The following is a 9,398-nucleotide window of genomic DNA, read 5'->3' on the forward strand; positions in this document are numbered from 1 at the left end:
GTAGGGGCATATGAGGTTCTTGAAGATTTTGGCATTTTCGGTGGAAGACTGGAGGTGCTTGACCATCTTTGTGGTGTTTCTTGGTTCGAGGCCTGACCGAATGGGCTCAATTGAGAAGCTTGGTGTTTGGTTGAGGAAGTGTTGCTCGGTCATTATTGAGTACAATGTTGACCGAGTAACTCAGTCGTCAAAGAAGCTCGATGATGCTTATGGTGATGCTCGGTCATTGAAGGAGCTCGGTGGTGCTTATGGGAACTCAATAGTTGAAGAAGCTCGATGATGCTTGGTGTGCTCGACTTATACTGGGTTGCTCGTCTTGTATTGTGGTGCTATTGCTCAATGTTGTTTGGGGGATTTGTTGAAGCTTGACAACGTGGTTTTTCGAATGGAGTTCTTATGGATTAGATTGGCTGACTTGGAGCATTTAATGCATGAGGAGTGTGATCGTGATGAAGAGTGATTGTGGGAGTTTGTGTGGACCTGTTTGGGTCTTGGTTATTTGTCCTAAGTGTATTTAATGAGTGTTGTAAGCATTCTAAGGCATTTGGTATTTAATATTTGTTGTAGGCTGACTTGCGGCTCAAACATGTATTTAATGTAAGCGTTTGCTTAATTTGTGACTTACTAGGCCAACTTGTGGCTTAGTTGGGTATAAGGGGGTCTTATGGAGTCTAGAGTCATGAATTCAGTTCAATATGGAGTAGCTAAAAAGAGCGAATTTGCTTGGTGGCTTGTGAGCACAAGTTTAGATCTCATTGGAGGTTTCCATTAGAGTGTTGTTGTGTTACAAATATGGGCTAGCTAGGGTTGGGTTGGATGTTGAGGGATCTTGTAGAATTACTTTTGTAAATTGCTTTGTATTTGACCTTAATTGAGAATGCCTTACAACCTGACACATTGTATGTAATCAATTATTTTATGAACAAAAGTTATGTTTGGTATTAGATCTTGTACCTTGTATTTTGTTTCCATTGTGTGTTTATTTGTTTGGGGGCTAGGACATCTCCTTTGGGGATTCTCCTACCTTGTACTGCATTAGATTTATTAGGCTCCAACTCTTAGTCAGGCTATCATGAAGGAGGGAGTTAAGCTTATGTGCAAGTCCATCTAAACCACTTGGTTTCTTGGAAAATATTGTTGTTTTGTCTTTATGGGCAGTAAATCTAGGTACCAAACTTCTCTTTTTTGTTGAAGAAATTCCTCCATGGAATCTTTAATGTAAATAACTACCACTATTTATTTCGAGGAAGTGGTCACTAGTAGGTAAGACAGCTAGTTATATTCATAGGTATTAATCAGGGATAGTTTTAAGAAACATCCCTTTAGAAAAATGTATAAAATTTTGGCGAATCAAACATTAGTTCAGGGGGAAAAATTAATCTCTACTGGCAAATTTTTATTTTTAAGTAGGAATTTTTTAAATTTTATTGGTGATTATTTTTCAATCATTTGAAAATTCTATAATATCATGGCGAATCTTTCATTATTGATGAAAATCGTGGAAAAAAGTACACATACCTAGAAATAATAATTTTTTTATTATTATTATTATTATTATATGGAGCCTAATTAATTATCAAACTTTAAGGTTAAATCTAGCCCACTTTTATCATTATAGTTTCCTTCCAAATTATCGAATGGTGGTTTGGGGGAAGCACCCCTATTATTTTTAACTGTTGGATGGTCCTATATCAATGGCCTAAATCCTATTTCAAGCCAAACTTTTAAATGGATACCAAGTTTTAAAGAAAGTTCCCAAAGTAAAGACATGTATCCCCAATCAAATATATTTCGCGATAAAGTGAGAAATGATAAAAAGTTCCATTAAAGTCTTCAGAATAGAGACACATGTCAAATCTACATACTTAATATGTAGTGTAACTTAAAATTTTACCAAATATTGGTGAACATGACCATCAATTAAGACAAGACTTGAAAATTATAGGCGAATATAGTTCGATTACTATGTAGAAAAATTAGATTCCATTGGCGAAGTGATCACTGAAATATAAATACATTTGTATTGTTATTGGTGATTAGCCTAAGCATGGGACCCAATTTTGGTGAAGTGTAGGCGACATGGACACCCCAAAAGTGCAAAAAATTAGCCAAATCTAGGATCCCCAATGAGTGAGATTAGCCTATTGGTGAATATTAGCCACTAAAGTTATCCTTGGTACTAATAAAGTATTGAAATCATTCTTGGAGTTAGCTAAGTAGAGAATAGAGACAATTTATTACTTGTATTCTATTTCAGCAATAAAGATTGATTTCAATCACTATGTATAACAAATTTAAATATCATGAATAAAAATGCATTGTTTATCTTGTATCCATAAAAGTAAAGTAATCTAGTTTCACTCATCTAGTTTCCTAGTTAATTTTTAGATTCTTTCATGCTACTACAAACATAGAAAAACAAGTTCAATGATTGTTCTTATAGCCAAGGCTGATAGAGTAGTTCATTCCTAAAAGTTTGGATTTGTTATCTTTTATAGTTTGTTCTTTCTTTATTAATTAGAAATTAAATAGGTTCCATTCCAGTACTGATCTTTCTACAAATTTATTTCTAAGTTGTAAATGTATGGCTCTAAAAGAAACTTAATACATATATTATGATGAACCATTTCAAGTATATGTCCATGGGTCTGATAGTTAAATGCACCTCGATATAGACAAATAACTACTTATTGGATGCCTAATCCTTATGTATGGAAACCATTCCTAATTATTATTCTTATTGTTGAGGTCAACATTTTTGGCATCATTGTTGGGGATGGTGTCAGGATAAGGGCCTAATGAAATCATTAGTTACAATTTTTATCTTAGATTTTACTTTGTGATGTTTCAAGTTAGTGATCAATATTCTTGTCTAATAAACTTGTATGAATAGAAGAAGAAGACCAAGATATGCCTTAGGAAGACCTATCTTCCTAATAATTTGAACAATTAGTTAGGATAAAATCTTATTTGCCAAGAAGAAGAAGATAACCCTTTTGTTGATGTTGCATATGACTTACCGACAAGTTCCTCATCCTTAGAAGAAGACCCATTTTGCTTGCTCATTTTTGAGGAACCCAACAACCTCAATCCTTTTGTAGAGATATTAGCCAATTTTCATATAAATCCTCCTCATCAACTTATTGCACAAGGACAAGTTGATAATAGGAAAACCTTAGTTATTTATAGATGTCCCCTAGAAGGTCCTCCAAGAGGTTTACCAAAGATGACATCTCCTCCTCCAACCTTTCCATTTCCAACTACCACCCAACATATTAACGATAACCTCAAGAATATTCCAACTTCATCCCTTCCTAAGTTATGTGGGTTAGTTACAAAGGATCCTGATACCTTTCTCTTTAAGTTTGATATCCTTTGTAGGCATTATGATTGTAGCATTGATGCCCATAGACTCAAGCTATTTCTTGGAACTCTTAAGGAACCAATCTTGAGATTTATTCTTCTTACACTCTTTTTTCCTACCTCTTTAGGTTTTTGTAGTTTATTCTATTTTTGTAGGAATTGTTTTGGCCCAATGACCATCTTTTTTGTTGGTAGTGGGCCAATATCTCTCACAAGATTTGTGACATGGCTTAACTGTCTCTTGTGTTCTATAAGACTAGTGGTTTCATTTGTTTTTAAGATTTCAATGTTTTGGTGCAATGACAACTAGCAACTTAACAAGTGGTATCATAACCACTTAGAGGTTTGAATCCATATATGAGAGTAACATTGGGTGAGGGATTGTTGGTAGTGGGCTAGCATCTCTTATGAGATTTGTGACATGGTTTATTTGCCTCTTGTGTTCTAGAAGACTAGTTGTGGTATTTGGCCTTTTGCCCTACTTTTTGTTTTTTAACCAGTTGGAAAAAATGAGTATTGTTTAGATAGAGAAGTGATTCAAATCCTTGATCGTGTTTGAGTCTAGGTCTAAGTCCATAAGGTTAGGTGATCTCTATCAGATTTTCCCTTTTTACCTTCTCTTTTCCTCTTGCTGGGTGGGTGTTTATTTTATCGTGTGCTAGTTGGGTAAGTTAGTACCTAGTCTGATAGAGATCATATTTTATCTTTTGATGATCAATCATGCTCCATATTCACTCACAACATACCACTCTTTAATAATTAGGTGTTGGCAGCAATTTGAAAATCATCTTCTCCTTGGTGGGTTTCAGACCCATGAAGGTGATTTCCCATAATAACCATTTGAAGACACATATGGAGTAAAAAAGTACAAAGGGTGAAGGGTTCTAAGCTAAATAAACATTCTAATATAAGTTAAGATCTCCAAGCATTATTCAAATTCATTGATACTCAAATATTTAAGCATCGGCAGAAAATCTAAAGTTGTCTTCTCCTCGGCGGGTTTTCAACCCATGAAGACAGTTTTTCGCAAAATGACTTGAGGTGAAAAACAAGATGTTTAAGTGACTCTCAAATAGGTCCTCACACCTTTAAAAGGTATTCCAAGCTTCTAGAAGTGTTTTTGTCAAATATTTAAGTTGGAAGGAAGCAACAACGAAAAATGGAAAATGTCTTCTCCTTGGCAAGTTTCCAACCCATGAAGACAATTTTTTAATTTTTCAAGAAAATCAAGTTAATGGTTAAGTTTGACCCTTGTACTAGATCTAGAGTGTGTCAAAGCGATATTGGAATGGATCAAATCATTAAGGAAGAGGAAATATAGCAAGAATCTCATTTAGTGGACTTCCTCAATAGGGTACCGCAATGGTAACTTTCTGGAACTTAGAGGAAAACAAAAAAGTTGTTGGAATATTCAAATATGGAAAGAGTACTTATGAGAGGGGGGGGGGGGGTGTGAATCATAAGTATCCCATTTATCCAATAAAAGTTTTAACTGAAAGTAAATTGCATACATGTAAATACATCAAATAAACTTGAAACTAAACACATGCATCAATAACTCATAACACTGGAATTTGGTAACCCAGAAACCCTCCAGGAATAAGAAGGTAAAACTGGGGTGGGGATGATACCCACAAAAGTTACTGCAACAATATTGTTCAACCACTTCTGATGGTCTGCCTTGTTAAAGGCCTACCCTATTAAAGGCTTTACACTGTGTCAATAGTGACCTGGTTAGAGGATTTCAAACACTTAACATGAAGTGTTACCCTGTTAAAGGATTTAATCACCTAATTAAGGATTTATCGAAATAGCTGTTAAGCTAACCTATCACCATAGGACTTTCATTCTAATACAATTGCTAGAGAGTATTAGGTACAATAAACCTGACTGATTACAATCCTTGATTGCTAAATGCAGACACTTGTTCTACTTTCTCTGATCTGGATCCTTTTTGTGATATGATAATCCTTGCTTCTGAAAATAGAATTCCTTATGAACCCTTGTATGTCTTCTCACACCTCTCGTCTCCTTTATAATGAAATTTCATCTTCCTTATAAAGACATTTAAAAATTTAGGGTTAGGTATGGATCTATGATCCACATTCAATCTTCATTTTCCGCTCAATACTTATCTTTTGCTGATTGGTTGCATGCCTTCATTATTTTTCTTATTGGCTGCATGTAAATTGCATAGGAAAAATAAAAGATTCGATCTCATCATTAAATCCTTGGAGATTTACCTTATGTTGGCTGTAAAAACTATTTGCATCATAGTTTGTGCAATTTCAAACTCTTATGTTGATCTACTGAGTTACTTGGCTCCTCAAGTATTGCTGATACTCGGCACATGATGTTTCCTGGATAGCTCGACACCTTAACAAAACTGTATCACTCGACACCTTAAGTAGCTCGGCACCTGTTAACACTCGACACTTTAAGTAGCTCGGCACTTGTTAACACTCGATATCTGATCTTCACTCGATATCTGATCTTTACTCGGTATCTGATCTTTACTTGGTATCTGATCTTTACTTGGTATCTGATCTTTACTCGGTATCTGATCTTTACTCGATATCTGAAAACTACTCGGCTTCCAATGTGCAATGTGATTAATTGTGTTGACACTCAAATGTCAAAAACCATTATGAGGTTAACAATCTCCCCCTTTGATATGAGTGACAAAAACACTTAACTGACCTTATAAGTATATTTACTAATCTGATTGGTATGTACAGATTTTGAAGAAAACTTGATCAAAATTTGTAACTTACAATCTTACATTATATACCTCAAAAAAATTTGTAACTCCACCTGAGTTGATTGTGCCTTAGCTGTATAACAAGCTCCTCCTTTGTATTTTTTCGTTTTATAACTCCCCCATTAATTTTATCTCATATATGTATCTCCCCCTTTTAATCTGTATCACCCCCCTTTTAATCTATATCTCCCCCTTTTTGACACTTATGTCAAAGAATGTTTAAGGGTTAAGACCATATTTACCCAAAAATGTGCTATTTACCTCCATAATCATTCTAAGAGCTGCATCCCAATTGTTCAAAGCAATTTCCAGTGACTTATGCTAGATAGTAGTCTCGGCAACAAGCTGAATAAGTCCATCTAATGTAGAAATATTTGGGTCTTTCTTGAGAACAATTTCAGCATAGACTTGTTCTTTATGGAGTATCTTTAAATGTGGGGTAATGGAGGACTGGAGCTGTATTAATTTGGCCTTGATATTAGCCTCATCTGCTGTTAAGACAGCTATTTCTTTATGAGTGTGAAGCGATTGAGCAAAATGCTTCTCACTTTGAGCTAGATCACTTGGTAGTTGCATGCTTGAAATGTTTAGATTTCTTTCCAAGCTCAGTATCTTTTGGCTTGTTTCTTGTGTGAAGTATGAAAAATCACACAACTTTTTGTACAGTGAGAATATATTCTCAAGTACCTTCTTCACTTTATCAATAAGCTTTGCCAATTCAACTTGTGAAAGTGTAATTTGTCTTGATATTTTCTCATTCACTTTCCCTGAAATTTTCTTTCTGACCATTCCATAAGTTTTGCATTGGTTTCTAGTTCTTCGTTTGTCACCTGGTCAATAATATCTATTAATTGCTCTGTGATATGCTTTGACTCATCTGGTGATTGCAAACTGAAGGCATCCATAAAGATGTCCTTTATCTCATAAAGTGTTTGCTTATGTTTATACTCCTTCCTGAGTATCTCATGTCTTTTCCTTTTATTCAGTGCATCCTGCACCTCATTGATTTGATCAATGGTTATTGATTTTGAGTCATAGCTCGGTATGACTATCTCCTCATCTAATTTAGGGTCTCCATAGTGAAGTACCCTTGCAACTTTGGTAGTACTGGATGATGGTACAGAAATTTGCAATGGTTGGTGTGAAGGAGTTCTCGAGGTAGGCAAATTTATTAATGTTTGTACTACCTCTTGTTCTTTAGGGGTTTTTACTATTTCCTCCTCCTTCTATCTACCATGATCAATTATTGTAATTTGTGGAAGTGCACCTTGTGTTTGTGCTGTAGGATCAGATGTAATAGTCTGTCCTGTTTGTTCTGTTTCTTTTTCTGTAGCTGCACTTTGCTTTTGTCTTGCAGCATCAATTATGCTTGTTGGTATTTCAAATTGACTACTAGTAGTTGTGATAGAAGGTGGTTCTTGTGGATTCACCTTATCTTTGACTGTATTTTCTACTAGTTTCTGTAACTCATCTATACTGACCAATATTGGATCTGTACACAATATTGCTTGTTATGTAGATTGGTCAAGAATTCTTTTCAGATCTTCTGCAGTTAATGGATTGATATTCTGACCAAAAGTATCAGGAACACCAGTTTTCGTCACAGTGTTTGCAGGTGAGATGAATGCTTGTGGAGGGCTAGGAGGTGGCAATTGTGTGTCTTGCACACTCTGATCTGGTTGCTGCTCTTGCTCAGCTGTTGCCATTTTGTCCTATTTTTGTGTCTCTTCCTCCTCTTCATCTTTCTTTTCTTCATCCTTCTCCTCTTCTTCTCTTTTCTTTTCTTCTTCTTCTTTCCTTTTTCTCCTCTCTTCGATTGGTATAGCAACTTCTTCCTTGTATTCTTCCTCAAGAAAATCTTCAATCCTTTTGTACAAACTCTTCCATGATTTCATTGTTCTTTGAACAATCTCTTCCATTCTATTTTGGAGTATGAAGAATGCCCTGTACTTAGGTGTAAACCTGTTATTATGCCTTTTGACTGCTTTGCTAACTTGTTCTCTAGTCAAATCTGGCAATACACTGGCTAGGGTTGATTCCCTCATCTCCTTCTCCATTTTCAAACAAAAATGCCATCTGTCTTCTTCAATTTTTGATAGCTCCTTTGGTAATTGACCATCTAGTTCAAGTGGAGTGTACTTGAACTGTGCCATCATTCCATACACTATTTCTTCTATTATATTTTGTTTTTCTTTATTAAATTTACTAAAATCAACTTTATTTAAATTATTCAAGTCACCACTTGCAATCTTTTTACATAAGATATCAACTGATGAATTGCTTACCTTTTCTGATTGATCTTCTTCATCAGTGTCAGGTTGAGCCACATACCTTCTTCTTTTCCTTGGCTCTTCTTGTGATTCCTTAACTTGTTTCTTCTTGGTAACTTCCTCTTTAGCCTTTTGAGTAAAGGCTCTTGTTGATGCTCGTGTTGTTGGCTTTTGAGGTGATGGAGTGGTAGCTTTCTTTGATCTGGGCTTAGCTGAAGGCTGTTCTGTTGTCTTTCTCTTCTTTGGCTCAGCTTTAGTTGGTGCTTCCTTGGCTTCTTCTTCCTCTGCACCTTCCTCTTTGTCTTCTCCAAGACCTTGAGTTAGTTCCATTGGCCCTTGTTCTTGCTCATCTTCATCATCACTGTCATCTTCTTCTTCTTCTGCCTCAGCCTCAATTTCTTTGCCAAACTTCTTCTTAATCTTCTTGATTAATTTGTCTTTCTTCTTCAATGTAGAAGCAATTTTTAATTCCATGTTTATCTTTGATCTTACCACATCATAAGTGCCAAAAAGTGGTGCACTTTTATCTGCTTCTTCTGCCAATAATGCAGTTATTGCTGCAGATGCCTCATCAATATTGATTTCGTATCCAAATGGCCTTAACCATCTTACCCTTGGTATTACTGCTTGAATATAGGTAAAATCTATGTCAACTAAGAAACATATATCATTAGTATGTTTTTCCACTAAAGAAGCTGGTATCCTTGATCTTTGCTTCATGGATTTCTTGAAATCCTCAAAATAGCTTGTCATTAAGGTATCAAAATTTTCTCCCATTTGCTCTAAATATTCATTAATTTGTGCAATGATGGTTCTGTCATTCCTCCATGCTACTTTACCAAAAGAAGGAAATTCATTCTGTACATAAAAGAATATGCAAACTAGGATTGCTCCAAATTTGTATTGAGTGCCTTTTGTTCTTCTTATAACAGCTAGGTTTTCATTGATTTGTTGCAATTGCAATTCTACAAGATCATAAGTATAATCCTTTTTCCCCAATTTGT

This window comes from Cupressus sempervirens, chromosome 6 (genome assembly GCF_028749045.1).
Source record: "Cupressus sempervirens isolate cs-2001-9-10 chromosome 6, ASM2874904v1, whole genome shotgun sequence".
Classification (NCBI taxonomy): Eukaryota; Viridiplantae; Streptophyta; class Pinopsida; order Cupressales; family Cupressaceae; genus Cupressus; species Cupressus sempervirens.